The sequence below is a fragment of the Herpailurus yagouaroundi genome, unplaced genomic scaffold (genome assembly GCF_014898765.1).
Source record: "Herpailurus yagouaroundi ecotype Mexico unplaced genomic scaffold, PumYag 141, whole genome shotgun sequence".
Classification (NCBI taxonomy): domain Eukaryota; kingdom Metazoa; phylum Chordata; class Mammalia; order Carnivora; family Felidae; genus Herpailurus; species Herpailurus yagouaroundi.
The window spans coordinates 47,291,182-47,306,008 of record NW_024412396.1 but is presented as its reverse complement, the minus strand read 5'-3'; the positions used below and the strand labels follow the sequence as shown (position 1 = coordinate 47,306,008).

The 14,827-nt window shown below is 44.0% G+C and overlaps 1 protein-coding gene across 4 annotated transcripts in view; it reads left to right on the top strand.

Annotated features, from left to right (window-relative positions):
• DPF3 (double PHD fingers 3) overlaps window positions 1-14,827 on the top strand; it is a 270,407-nt gene that overhangs the window by 56,975 nt on the left and 198,605 nt on the right. The window lies entirely within an intron of this gene.

Sequence of the window (14,827 nt, the reverse complement as noted above, 5' to 3'; positions counted from 1 at the left end):
GTACCATGAACACCCCTGTAGTCTTTACTCAGAGTCACCATTTGCACATTTCCCCCAAATGGTCTTTACGATCCTCTTTGTATTTTGGTTATAGTATCAGATAGTCTGAAGAAGACCAATGATGCTTGCTGGGGTAGAGAAGTTAGTTGCTGGATCCTCCTGTGGAACTAATTTATTCTCTCTCAGTTTCCAAATGGATGGAGAAGCCATAGATCAATGGCCCCTTCTGAGAACTTGTTAATCCTCTCCTCATGTGAAGCTGTGAATGTGATCATTTATTTTTTCAGGAAGAGTGAGATTTGGTTCATAATACACCATCCTCTTCTGGGGATGTTTCTGAGCTTCTGGCAAAGCTCAGTGCTACAACTGAAGCCTTGAACTCTTGGCTCAGCGCTGCCACTGAGTGGGGCCCCTGTGGATGGTCTTGAGCAAGTTCCTTTCTCACTGTGAGCCTCAGTTTCCCCATCTATAGAATGAGAGCTTGGATCACCTGCTTTTTTAAGTCCCCGCCCTGCCCCAAGCTCACGTCCTATGCCCCTGTGATGGTCAGAAAAATTCAGTCCTTCGGGAAATTGCCAAAGATACTTACTGTGCTTATGAGATGAACTCCAGAATTTATTGCTGGCTGGGCTTCAGCCAGGAGCATGTCTGGTTTATAATGAGGAGTGTTTCTCCCCTTGTAAGAGCCACCAGTGCTCTGTCTGCCTGCTGAGGTGGGAGGTGGGCTTGGTGGGGATGCAGGAAGCAGCAGGAACTCTGACCCTTTTGTTGGAGCCTCTCCACCTCCTTTCCTTTGAGGTTGTCTGTTTGTTTAGTTTGTCATTTGCCTTGCTTCCCACGCCCTTTTATAGCTACTTTTGTTCAAGGATATGGCCATCTCCTTTTTCTGTCCTTGGCCTACCTCCAGGTTAAATATCTAGGGAGGATAGCAGCCACCTGAAGATGTGATGACATGGGTGGTGTTAGTGGTGGGCCTCAACAAGGCTGTGCTCTCATTGGTGGGGTAAGAGCTGTTCCAAGTGCAGGTAGTTGGGTGGTGGATTGATATTGCTCTTGCTAGAGGATTCCACAAAGTCCCCCCTGCCCCAATTCCTCCCACACTTCCCCCCCCCCCCCCACCACCATAGAGCCCCAGGCAGAGGTCCTGGGCTGGCCAGACTTTCTTTTATGTATTTAATCCCCATGGGTACGATTTGGGAAAGTTCTGGTAAAGGAGAAAAGGGCTTAGATGTGGCAGGTTGAAGACAGGAGCTGGTGGGAACAGGGTGATTTAGGGGTCATTTATTCATTCAATAAATGTTTATTGAAGACCTACTGTGTTATGTGTGGGTCCATTTATCCAGACAGTCTTAAATCTGGGTAGCCATTGTTAATGTGTTATGTGTTTAGAAGTGTTAGAAATAATATTATTAATGGTCATCCTTCCTCTCCCGGCCATCATGTGTCAGGCATGTTGCTAAGTGGGTTGTATCTATTCCATCCAATCCTGCCAACCACTCTGACGAGGTAGATGCTGCAGGAGAGGAAAGGGAGGTTTAGAGCAATCACTTGGTCAAGGTCAGGCGACAACGACAACAGGAAGGAGGAATAATTGGGATTTGAATTCAAGTGTGATTTCAAATCCCACCCTCTTAGCCTCTGTGCCTTTGGTTTATGGATGGATGCCTGTCTGTGCTAAAGTTTTCACTGGTTTAAAAGGTAAGGACAATAGAACTACATTTTTAGTAAGGCTTTATTTAATTCAGTGGTTCTCAACTGAGATGATTTTGCCCCTGGGGGTGTTTGGCAATGCCTGGAGACATTGTTTGGTTGTCACAACTTGGGAGAGGCTACTGGTATGTTATGAATAGCAGCCAGAGATGCTGCTAAATGCCCCAAGGTGCACAGGACAGCCCCCCATTCTTCTCCCTTCATCTCCATAGCAAAGATTTGTTGGCCTAAAGTGTCCATGGTGCTAAGGTTGAGGAACTCTGATTTAATTTGAAGGATTAGCCTTAATCTTATATTATTCTGACTTTTTGGATACGTATGAAATGTTTTTTAAGAAACAAAGTAGTAGATGGCAGTTAATAGATGGCAGTTGGGTTTTAGATTGTCCTTATTTGGAAAGATAAAAAAAAAATTGGCAAGACCGTGTTGATCCCTCTAATTTTTGTTGTAACAAATTTCCTGGACTGTGAAATCCAGACATCTAGGAATTATTTGATCTAGGAATTGTGTTTTAAAAATACTGTTTGTTAAGAATTGATGAAAGAAAGTGTCTTGTGTCACAAGTAAGACAATGCTTAAGGTGCCCTTGGGCTCCTGGGGTTTGATTTAATAACAAACATTCATTGACCACTTAGTGCCTAGTATGTGCCAGGCCCTATGAGAGGTCAAAAGACATTTTGACCTGTTGAGTTATGGTCTTCCTAGGACAAAAAGTGTACACGCGTGAAAAAGCAGGGAACAAAAAGTGAGCCTGGCAAATGATGGCCAAGTTTAATCACAGGTTGATACTAACATGGCAAACCAAGGGGTTTCTACTGGAAAGAATTTTAGGTTCCTGGCTTCAATCCACTATCCAGTAATTTATGTGACCTTAGACAAGGCACTTAATTTCTCTGCCTCTTGCTTTCTTATTGGTTTCCTGTCTTGGATGAGGGCCCCTCAAGCCTGAAGGTTGACACCTCCTTTCCTTCCTACCTTCAATGGGGAACCCAGTCCTGTTGATTCTGTTTAGGGACTGTCTCTAGAGTCTGCCCAGCCTCTTCCTATTCCAGTGTATTCTTCACCCAGAAGCTGGAATAATCTTGCCAAAACATAAATCTGATCATGTCACCTGCCTCTGCTTGAAACCTTCAGTGGTTTCCTCATTGCCCACGGGATAAAGTCCAAACTCCTTGGCAAGGCTTTCTTGGCTCTATGGTCTGGGCCCAGCCAACCTCTTCAGTCTCCTTTCTCATCCTTTGCCCTTCACCACCCCTCACCCCTTCCGTGGTCTGGAAATGCCAGACAGCTCATTCTTCTCTGAGCACAAATTGCTGACTCATCCCTCTCTTTTCCACCTGGCAAAAATCACAGTAGTCTTTTTTTTTTTTTTTTTTAACTTTATTTATTTATTTTGAGAGAGAGAGAGGGAGAGAGTGTGAGCAGGAGAGGGGCAGAGAGAGAAGGAGAGAGAGAGAATCCCAAGTAGGTTCTGCACTATCAGTGTGGAGCCCCATGCAGGGCTTGATCTCATGAACTGTGAAATCAAGAGGTGGACGCTTAACCGACTGAGCCACCCAGGTGCCTCTCACAGTAGTCTTTTAAGGTTTGTCTCCATCATTTCCTCTGGAAGCTGCTCCAGATCCTGGAGGCGGAGTGCATTTCCCTGTCTCTCTCCCTCCCTGGACTGTGACCCATTTGAAGGCAGTGCTTGCATTTGTCTTGTTCTGGCTAGAAAACGTGATACCCAGCATGGTCATGGCACATGGTAGGTGTTCAACGATTTTTTTTTTTAATTTTTTTAATGTTTATTCATTTCTAAGGAGGGGGGAGGGGCAGAGAGAGAGGGAGACACAGAATCTGAAGCAGGCTCCAGGCTGTGAGCTGTTAGCACAGAGCCCGATGTGGGGCTTGAACTCATGAACCGTGAGATCATGACCTGAGCCGAAGCTGGACGCTCAACCGACTGAGCCACCAGGGTGCCCCTCAACCATTCTTGAGTAGGAAACAAATGGATAAAGGAGGAGTATTTAACATGGAGATGATAGTGTTTTGCCTTTGTTTACCAACCAAGGTTGCTGGTGGCATGAACATAAAAGTAATATTTATCGAAGAGCTGAAAAATGAGAGGCTACACGCATGCAAAACATGTATTTGTCACTGTTTTCGAAAGGAGAGAATGTTAGCTTTTGAAGCACAGGTGAAAAAGCCTTAGAATTTCCTTCATTCGATCACCGATCACCGTTAGCATGCATGCATGTGTGTTTATGCACGTATATGCGGTATTGCTAAGCGTAAAGGGTTACATGGTTGTCAGGTACCGGGAATTGGTATATCAAATAGAAAACTCCAGATGGCCAGAATTTTGTGCAATTCAGCAAAAATGTGCCTTGTTGATACAGGAGCATACGTGCCTTGAATTGTGACTCAGTGGCCTGGACCTGCCTGGGGACTTCTAGTGACAACTGGTCCTTTGCTTTCCCAGAACTAGGGCTGAGCTTGGAGCAGGGGCAGGAAGGAGGGGCTTGGTTTCCTTTTTCTTTTCTGTCCCATTTTCTTTCTCTTCTTTCTGATCCCCCTGTTGTTTTCAATAAGGTCTGCCCCAGTCACCCACATTGAACGTGATACGTCAAAGCCAGAAGCAAAGCCATGAACGGAAAGGTCTGGACTTGTGTAACTCTTTGCACATACTATCCTACTAACTTTTGTCCATATCTGTGGATATGCCTTATTCCTGGCACCACTTCCCAGACTGTAATTCCACTGAGGGCAGGTATTTGGAATCTCTGTATACTTTTGGACCTGTACAGGTGCCTTGCGCTATAGGAGTGTGTGAATGTTTGCCGAATGAATGAATGAGCTCACCACATAAGAACAGAGTTTACCTCTTCTGCCAGTTCCTTAGTATACCATGTCTCTTGTTTTTGTTTGTTTGTTTGTTTTTGTATTTTCTGAGAGGAGTCTTCCTCCTTTTACCCAGATCAGGATAGAGGCAATTTTCTTTGACCTTCCTTTGGGAACCATCACTGTCACCCACAGGGTTGATTCTCTTTCACAAACCACCTCAGCTCTCAGAGGCTTTGCGTTTCAGGGCTGGATCCCTCCATTTCCCAGACCCTTGAAGGTGGCCCTGGCTCAGAGCAGGGGGAGCTGGGAGTCGTCAGGGTGCAGGGAGGAAGCCTAAAGGATTAATTGGTTCAACTTTATTACAAAGGCTGGTCCTATTGTTTACAGGCCATTAAAAACCGTGATCATCTTCCCAGGCTGGGGCAGACAGCAGCTAGCTGCTTTGATGCATGTCGTAGAGAGATAAGGAAAATTTATCCCTTGTTTTGACTTCAGGATTTCTTTTTGGTTTATTATTTGACTCACTATTCAACTTTCTCTCCAAATGTCCCTGGTCTCAGACAACTTTTTCAAGTTGTTGGCAGGGAGGGTTCAGATTAGGATCCTATAATTTTGGAGTTGAAAGAGACCAGGATAAATGACTATCCCTAACCTACCCCCGCCCTCTCCCCACACCCCTGGTTCCCTATCAACCTCCCCCCCCCCCTTCCTGGACACACCAGCTTCTCAAGTAATTTGCACTTACTGATCCCTGAGCAGGGCAGACTTTTCTCATGACCTTCAGCGGATCCTCCCCCTTCCAGGATGGCATCTGCTCTGCCGAGATGACTTTTTGAGCTCTCCCCAACCCCAAATTCCCAGCTCCCCCACACCGAGCATTCCCAGAGTACTGTGTACATAGACAATTGGGTTGACTTACCATCCTCTGTGATAGGTGTATCTAGGAGGCTTTTCCCGGATGGGCTGGGCAGAGCCCTTGAGGGCCCTCACCCACATCCTAGACAATCTGTGTCCCCCAGGGGCCTTCTTGAGGGCCTGACTTTCCATCTGGACAGGTACAGGCATTGGGATGTAGGCTGCAGCCCCCCTGCCGTGGTCAGGTTTTTCCGTAGCGATCCTGTGGGATTTTCTATGTCCTGGACCTGCAAAGAAGCCTCATACTGAAGCCTAGATACCGACACTTACTTTTTAGCTGCTTGATTGAAGGGTTCCAGTGTGCTCTGCAAGAGAGTCACCAACCAGCTTGGCAGACACTGGGCATGCACACGTTTGTTGAACAAATGAATGAATGGATGTAGGGAAGAGAAATGCCGGCAGCTGCCAGTCACTCCTTAGGGGTCTGTGTATTCAATAAATATCTATTGAGTGGCTGCTCTGGAGAAGTGGGTGCTAGGGGTCAAAAAGATGTGTAAGACCCAGTTCTTGGCATTTGAGAGCGTACACCTAGAGGGGTGTGAGACTAATTATAAGACAAGGCAGGCAAGCAAACCTGGAAATAGAGAGATGAGCTCTTGTTGAAGGAGCATAAAGGACAGTGGGTTACTTTGGAACGAGGGGATCAGGGGAGCGGGGGGAGGAGATGGCTTTTAAGGATTTCAGTGAACAGGGAAGAGAGAGGAAGGGAGATTCAGATTGGTGAACAGCAAGGACAAAAGTTTTGAGACCTGAAATTGTCCTCAGCTCACCACAGACCAGTCCTGGCAGCCCGGATCCAAAGCCACATCTCTCGTCGGCCGGGGTGGCTCCAAATCCATCTTAGACAACACCAAATAATCCCAGGAATTTTTTCCAGGCGTCTGACCCTGGGGCAAGACTTGGGGCAGACATTCCTTTCCTCCAGACTTTGCTGGGGCCCTGTGTTGCTGGATTTTGCTCTATGGAGGGTGCATAGGAGAACATTCAGAGATATCCTAGCGTTGGTGACGGTGGATAAGCATCTAGGACCAGATCCCTCAGTTTCCATAAGACTTTTCTTTGTCCCTCCCCCAGCTGTCCTCCTCAGAGCCACCCCTTCTGAGGGTTTGCTCATACTGTTCCCTTTCCTCCGAGGCCTTCCTCCCATATCTGTTTGTCCACGTGTGTCTGCCCTTCCCCAAAGGCCCAGCCTCCTCCTGGAAGGAAGCACACCTTTTCTGAGCTCCCAAAGCAAATCCCTGGGCTGAGGGCAGGGCTGGAGATCGGCCCCTCCCTGTCTCTCAAATGCTGGCAGTCCCAGAGATAAAGGAAAGAAAGGAGCTTCCTACTCCCGGTTTTATTGCAAACAAGTATCCAGGGTCAACGTGATTTTCACACATTAAAGACTCCTACCAACCCCCCCAGTTTTTCATGTTCTCAAGCTGCTTAGTTATGTTCCAGGGAGAGGGAGGCAGCCAAAAAGGAGAATTCTTAATCTTGGGGAGAGGACCGAGTGCAGAAATGTCTTGGAAATGGAAGAGTCCCTTGGCTCCTTGCTCCGGCAGCACTACAGCCCATATATAACCGAGGGTGAGCTCCCCCTCTCCGTGCGGCTTATCTCTGCCTCACATTCACAGACTCACCAGCCTGGAGTCTCTCTGGATGTTGGCCAAGCCAGTTGGGAATGCATAATAGCTGAGATACGGAATGGGGCGAGCCCGCCATGTCCTTGCACGCTGCCGTGAAGGTCTTCCTTCTCCCCTTCTTTCCCCCCTTCTAGCCTCCTCTGTCATTGGGAGGTAATCTTTGTGGTCCCACTTCCCTAGTATTTGAAAGAAGGGAGATCCAGATTCCATGTTTGCAGGTGACTGTGCTGGTAACTATGGACACCCTGGGGAATGGGAGGGAGGTTTTGGTGAGCAGATTTAGACCAAATGGAGTTTAGCTAGCTGCCATTTTGAAACCTCAGCTGAAGGGTCTTGTGAGCTGAAAACCTTCCCTTGTAAGCCCTCCCTCCACCCCAATCCCCTGAGCTCATTTGGGTTTTATGACCAAGATTTTGTCCTTCTGTTTTGCTTTGTGGTAGAAATAGGGATGAGGACAAGAAAGACCTCGGGAAAGGATTCTAGCCTGATGGGAGCAAGAACTCCTGGGAACTTTGGTGAGGTGTTGGTAGGGATCTGGGCCCTGCCCTGGAGGTGTGGTGGATGTAGGCTTCTCCTGTTAGTGCTCCTGCTCTGGGAGAGCCTCTGTTTTGGGTGCACAGCTAGGTGCCCCTGGAATCCCTGAGTGGGCACAGTTGCGAAAGCTATCGCTTCCTTTCTGAAGATGTCTTGGGTACTGGCAGAATGGATACTTTCCGTTCCATAGACAAACTAGAATTACCAGGGTTTTTTTCTGGTATATTCTTTTCTTTCAGTGCCTTTAATTCATTCAACATTATTCTGGGCAAGTGTCTGTTTCCCCTAGGTGAGTGGTGCAGTATTGATGTATGGGATTGTAATAAAGTCAGATGCTTCTGTTGTTTTATATTTTTAAATTAAGTTGTGTTTGTGTGTGTGTGTGTGTGTGTGTGTGTGTGTGTGTGTGTGAGAGAGAGAGGCATTTATTCCAGAGCTAAAGGATGGGAGTGGGGTTAGGTGATACCTTGGTTATGGGAGAAGATGCTGATGATGTTTGTTTCTAGGATGGTTGGGTTGATCTTTATGAACCTTGCCACTTTTTGTTTGATTTCATGTTAATATTCATCCCTGTATTAGTCTGCTCAGGTTGCTGTGATACAGGATTGAGTGTCTTAAGCAACAGAAACTTATTGCCTCACAGGCTGAAGGCCAGAAGTCCAAGACCAAGGTGTTGGCAGGATGCGTTCTTTCTGAGAGCCCTGAGGGAGAGGGCTCTTAGCTTCTGGTGGTTTGCTGGCAGTCTTTGGTGTCCCTTGGCTTTTAGAAGCATCACCTCCATCTCTGCCTTCATCTTCACATAGTGTTCTCTCTGTGTGCATGCCTCTGTGTCCAAATTTCCTCTTTTTATGAGAACACTAGACATGCTGGATTAGAGCCCATCCTAATTACCTCATCTTAACTAATTACATCTGCAGTGACCCTATTTCCAACTAAGATCACATTGTGAGATATGAGATCCTGGGGGTTAGGGCTTCAACATATGCATTTTAGGGGAAGCAATTCAACCCATAACGTTCCCCTTCCTTCTTTTAAATAAAGTGTGTGTGGGGTTTTTTTTTCTTTTCTTTCTTTCTTTTTTTTTTTTATGTTTATTTTTGAAGGAGAGAGAGAGACAGAGCATGAACTGGGGAGGGGCAGAGAGTGAGGGAGACACAGAATCCGAAGTGGGCTCCAGGCACTGAGCTGTTAGCACAGAGCCTGACACAGAGCTTGAACTCACAAGCTGCGAGATCATGACCTGAGCCGAAGTTGGACACCTAACCAACTGAGCCACCCAGGCATCTTTCCTTTTTCTTTCTTTTTTTTGAAAAAAAAAAAAGATGGGAATGCCAGCTGGTGCAGCCACTCTGGAAAACAGTATGGAGGTTCCTCAAAAAACTAAAAATAGAACTACCCTACGACCCAGCCATTGCACTACTAGACATTTATCCATGAGATACAGGTGTGCTGTTTCAAAGGGACACATGCACCCCCATGTTTATAGCAGCACTATCAACAATGGCCAAAGCTTGGAAAGAGCCCAAATGTCCATCGATAGATGAATGGATAAAGAAGATGTGGTAAATACATACAATGGAATATTACTCCGCAATCAAAAAGAATGAAATCTTGCCATTTACAACTACGTGGATGGAACTGGAGGGTATTATGCTAAGTGAAATTAGTCAGACAAAGACAAATATCATATGACTTCATTCATATGAGGACTTTAAGAGACAAAACAGATGAACATAAGGGAAGGGAAACAAAAATAATATGAAAACAGGGCAGGGGACAAAACAGAAGAGACTCATAAATATGGAGAACAAACTGAGGGTTACTGGAGGGGTTGCGGGAGGGGGGATGGGCTCAATGGGTAAGGGGCATTAAGGAATCTACTCCTGAAATCATTGTTGCACTATATGCTAATTTGGATGTAAATTTTAAAAAATAAAAAATAAAATTGAAAAAAAAGTTAAAAAAAAAGACCTCAATATAATAAAAAATTCAAAAATTACAGCAGAGTAAACCAGGAAAGTAGATCTAAGCCTCGTGCCCATTCCTATTCCCCATCCTTAGACCGTAGTTCTCCAGTACAGAGCCAACCACTGTTGTCATTTTGTTTTTCCCTCTATCTTTCTGGAGATGTCTATGAGCATAAATTTATATCTATCCTCCCCCATGTCATTTCAAATAGTTTTTTTGTGAGATAAATAGCATTTCAAATAGCATTTCAAATAGTTGTATTCCAAATGCCCTGTTCTAGAACTTGCTTCTTAAATTTAATGGTACATCTTGAGATTATTCCATAGCAATAGCTGTATGTCTGTCTGATTTTTTTAACAGATGCATAGTATTTCATTGTGTGGATTTACCATGATATATTTAACTTTACCTCTTCTGATGGACATTTAGCTCATTTCTGATCTTTGCTGAATGAAAAAAATTTTATATATGTTTCTCTAGCCATCAGTGTAAGTCATCTATACATCTCACTCCTTAAAGTTCTTATATAGTATAGAAATTGAGTACATTTTAAAAGTTTGTTTATTTTGAGAGAGAGTGAGCATGAGCGGGAGAGCGGCAGAGAGAGGGAGAAAGAATCCCAAGCAGGCTTTGCGCCGTCAGCATGGAGCCTGATGCGGGGCTCAAACTCACGAACCAAAAGATCATGACCTGAGCCAAAAATCAAAAGTCAGATGCTTAACCAACTGAGCCACACAGGTACCCCTAAATTGAGTACATTTAAGAAATACTTGTTAAGTTCCTGTTGTCAACAAATATTTGGTATTTCGTTACATTGATGTATCCATATTTACTCAGCCCAATGACTTGCTCTAAGTCATGAATGAAAATTCTTTCATATAGCTCTCTAATTTTTTAAAAAAGTGTTTATTTTGAGAGAGAGAAAGAGAGAGAAAGAGAGAGTGTGCACATGCGCATGAATGGGGGGGGGCAAAGAGAGGGGGAGAGAGAATCCCAAGCAGGCTCCATGCTGTCAGTGCAGAGCCTGACATGGGGCTCGATCCCATGAACCGTGAGATGGCGACCTGAGCCGAAATTGAGAGCTGGATGCTTAACTGACTGAGACACCTAGGTGCCCCTGTAGATGTCTGATTTTGATTGCTCACCTTTGATTATTCTTTAGGCTAGGTTTCTAAAAGTGTGTCTAGTAACCTGGAAATTGTTAAGGCTCTGGATCTTTTTTGCCAAATTGTGTTCCAGAAACGTACCAATTTATATCTTTGCCAGCAGAGTGCCCACCTTGCCCTACTAGCATCATTACTAAAACAAACAAAAGACTGCTAATTTGGTAGGTGGACTATGGTAATTCATCGGTTTAATTTTTTTATTTGCTTATTAACTATTCTTATTTCCTCTTTTGTGGCTTGTTTGTGTCCTTTGGCCTTTAATCTATTAACGTCTTAATGCTTTTTCTATCAGTTTGTATGTTGTCTTTATGTATTAAGGATATTGATTTGTCATAGTTGTCATATATTTGGCAAACCTGATTCTCACAGTTTGTGGTTTGACTTTTAAAAAGTTCTTTTTAAACCAACTTAATTGTGGTGTGATTTACATACAATCAAGTGCACTCCTTTTAAAGTATATAGGTCTATGAATGTTGACAAATGTATATATCCATGTAACTGTAACCACAATAGAATATTTCTGTTATTCCCCAAAAGTTCCCTTGTGTCTCTCTGGAGCTCACCCCATTTTTGGTCCCAGGTTTTTGCCATTAGATTAGTTTTGCTGGCTCTAAAATTTCATATGAATAGAATCATATGATGTGACCTTAAAAAAAAAGATGTATCCATGGTATTGTATATAGTAGTAGTTTGTTCCTTTTTATTGCTAAGAATATTGCATTATATGGATATACCACAATTTTTATCCATTTACCAATTGATGGACAATTGGGTTGCTTTTATTTTATTTTTTATTATTAAAAAAATTATTTTTAACGTTTATTTATTTTTGAGACAGAGAGAGACAGAGCATGAACGGGGGAGGGTCAGAGAGAGGGAGACACAGAATCTGAAGCAAGCTCCAGGCTCTGAGCTGTCAGCACAGAGCCCGACGTGGGGCTCGAACTCACAGACCGCGAGATCATGACCTGAGCTGAAGTTGAACGCTTAACCGACTGAGCCACCCAGGCACCCCACTGGGTTGCTTTTAGTTTGGGGCTATAATGAGTGAAGCTGCTATGAGCATCTGTGTATAAGTCTTTTGTGGACCTATTTTCTCCTCATTTCTCTTGGGTGGATGTTTAGAAATGAAACTGCTCAGTCATATGTCAAGTCCATGTTCTTTTATAAGCAACTGTCATACTCTTTCCGAAAACGGTTGTACCATTTTACTTTTCCATCAGCTTTGTATGAACAATTTGGTTGCTATATATCTTCACCAGCATTTGATATTATTAATTTTTTAATTTTAGCCATTTTAGTGGGTGTGAGTAGTAACTCATTGTAGTTTTGCATTTTCCTGATGACTAATGATATTGAACATATTTTCATGTACTTATCAACTTCTGTGTTTGTGAAGAGTCGGTTCCAATCTTTGCCAAATTGGGAAAAGGGTTGTCTTCTTATTCCTGAGATGCTAAGTTTCTTTATATATCCTGGATATAGGTCTTTTGTCACATATATGTAGTATGAACACTTTCAGTTGTGACTTGCCTATTCATCTTCTTAACAGTGTTTTTGTTTTTATTTTTTATTTTTTTTAAACAGATTTTATTTAATTTATTTATTTTTTTTAGAGAGACCGTGTGTGCAAGCAGGGGAGGGGCAGAGGGAAAAGGAGAGAGAGAGAGAATCTCAAGTGGGCTCTGGGCTGAGCACGGGGCTCATTCCCACCACCGTGAGATTATGACCTAAACCGAAATCAAGAGTCGGAAGCTTGATCGACTGAGCCATCCAGGCACCCCTTGTTTTTGTTTTTAAGTTGTGATAAAATATATATAAAAGTTGCTTTTTTTTTTTTTTGAGAGTGAGCGTGAGTGGGGGAGAGGGGCAAAGGGAGAGAATCCTAAGCAGGGTCCATGCTCAGCATGAGAGAGAGAAAGAGAGAGGGTGACAGGGAATCTGAAGCGGGCTCTGCCCAGAGCCTGCTCTGCTCAGCTCAGAGCCTGTTGTGGGGCTTGAACCCGCCAACCGGGAGATCATGACCTGAGCTGAAATCAAGAGTTGGACGCTCAACCAACTGAGCTACCCTGGCGCCCCATCTGGGGAAGATTTTGATTTTGGCCTTGCCTCACTTGCGGTGTGAAGGTGGCCAGTCTGTGCCCACCTGCAGGACCTCAACTTTCTTCGCTGCTGAATGGGCCTGGTAATATCTGTACCCTTAGCCTCACACAACAGGGAGGGCCAAATAAAATAAGCTAAGTCAAAGAGCGCTGGCAAATATAAAGCAGGACGCAAATATCAATCTTATGAAGGTTATAATTTCATCAAACTGGGGGTGGGAATCTGCTGGCCCAGGACGGGGCAGTGGGGATGGTCGTGCAAACTCCACAGGCTGAGCTGCTGAAGAGAAGAGAGGCTGTCGCTGGTGGAGTGGGGCGGGAGTTCAGGGCCTCTGAGCAACACGGCAGAGATGCCCATCGAACCTCCAGGGCTGGAGGCCTTCAAGGTCAAAGTGGGAAAGTCCGAGGGCCCACATGCACTGGGAAAAAGTCTGTGTTTAGATTCAGAGGCCTTGGGTTTGAATGTGACTTTCGCCACGTCCAAAACCTGGGGTGAGACACTTAATCTCTTTGAATCTTGGTTTCCTTATCTTTGCAATGTCACATTATACACCCTGGAAATATGGAACTCCTTAGAAGTTCAAACTTGCTATGTCTCTGTGCCTTTGGTCAAACTCCTCCTTCAAGCAGGGCTGGCTTTGAGGAAGGGACAAGAGCCAAGGAATGCAGGGGGGCTCTGGAAGCTGAAAAAGATAAGGAAACAGGTTTTCCCCTCAGAGCCTCCAGAAGGAGCAAGTCCTGCTGGTGACAGCTTAACATTAGCCCTAGTGAAATTGATTTTGGGCTTCTGATCTCCAGAACCACAAGATACATTTGTGATGTCTTCAGCCACTAAGTGTGTGGTAATTTGTTAACAGCAGCAATAGGAAACTAACGCAACTCACTTAAGATTCACTCATGTTGTTGCATGTATGGCTGCATATATCACAACTTGCTTACCCGTTTCCCAGTTGGTGAACATTTGGGTTGTTTCCAGGTTTGGGCCGTAATGAGTAAAGGATTATGATCTGAACGTTCATGGATATAGGTCTTCGTGTGGACATATGTTTTCATTTCTCTTGGGCCAGTGCCTAGGAGTAGGATTGCTAGGTCACAAATGTATATTTAACTTTGTAAGAAACTGCCAAACTGCTTTCCAAAGTGGGTGTACCCTTTAGCATTTCCATCAGTGGTGCCTGAGAGTTCCAGTTTATTCTATATCCTTGCCAGTGCTTGGCATTGTCATTCTTTTTAATTTTAGCCATCATAATAGATGTTTAGTGGTATCTCATTGTGATTTTAATTGCATTTTCCTGATGACTAATGATGTTGAACCTTTTTTTCACAGGCGTTTTGGCCCATCTGTATTACTTCTTTTGTGAAATGTCTGCTCAGTGCTTTTAGCCATGAAAAAAAATGGGGTCATTTGTCTTCTCATTATTGAGTTTTAAGAGTTCTTTATATATTCCGACTACATGTCCTTTATCAGATATATGTTTTGCCAATATTTTCCCCCAGTCTGTGGCTCGTGTTTCTATTTTCATATTAGTGCCTTTCAAAGAACAGATATTTTAAATTTTGATCCAGTCCAATATATCAATTTTTTGCTTTTATGGTTTGAGCTCTCTGTGGCGTAAGTAACCTTTGCTTAACCCAAGTTCATAAAGATTTTCTTCCAATTGTTATAGAAGTCTTACAGTTTTAGCTCTTCCGTTTAACTGGATGATCCATTTTGAGTTAATTTTTTTTGATAGGGTGTGAGGTAAGGGTTAAGGTTTTTACAATTAAAAAATTTTTTTTTTTTAAAATGTCTTTGGCTGTTTTTGGTATCAGGGTAATGCTGGCCTCACAACATGAATTAGCCTCGTGCTAGGTACTGCAGGGAATATAAAGGTAAGATCCAACCCTGGCTGGAATCACACACAAGCCCAGTGGGATAAAGGCAGAGTTTGACAAGCTCCCTAAGAGTAAAGACGAACGGCTGTTGGCATCCAAAGAAAGA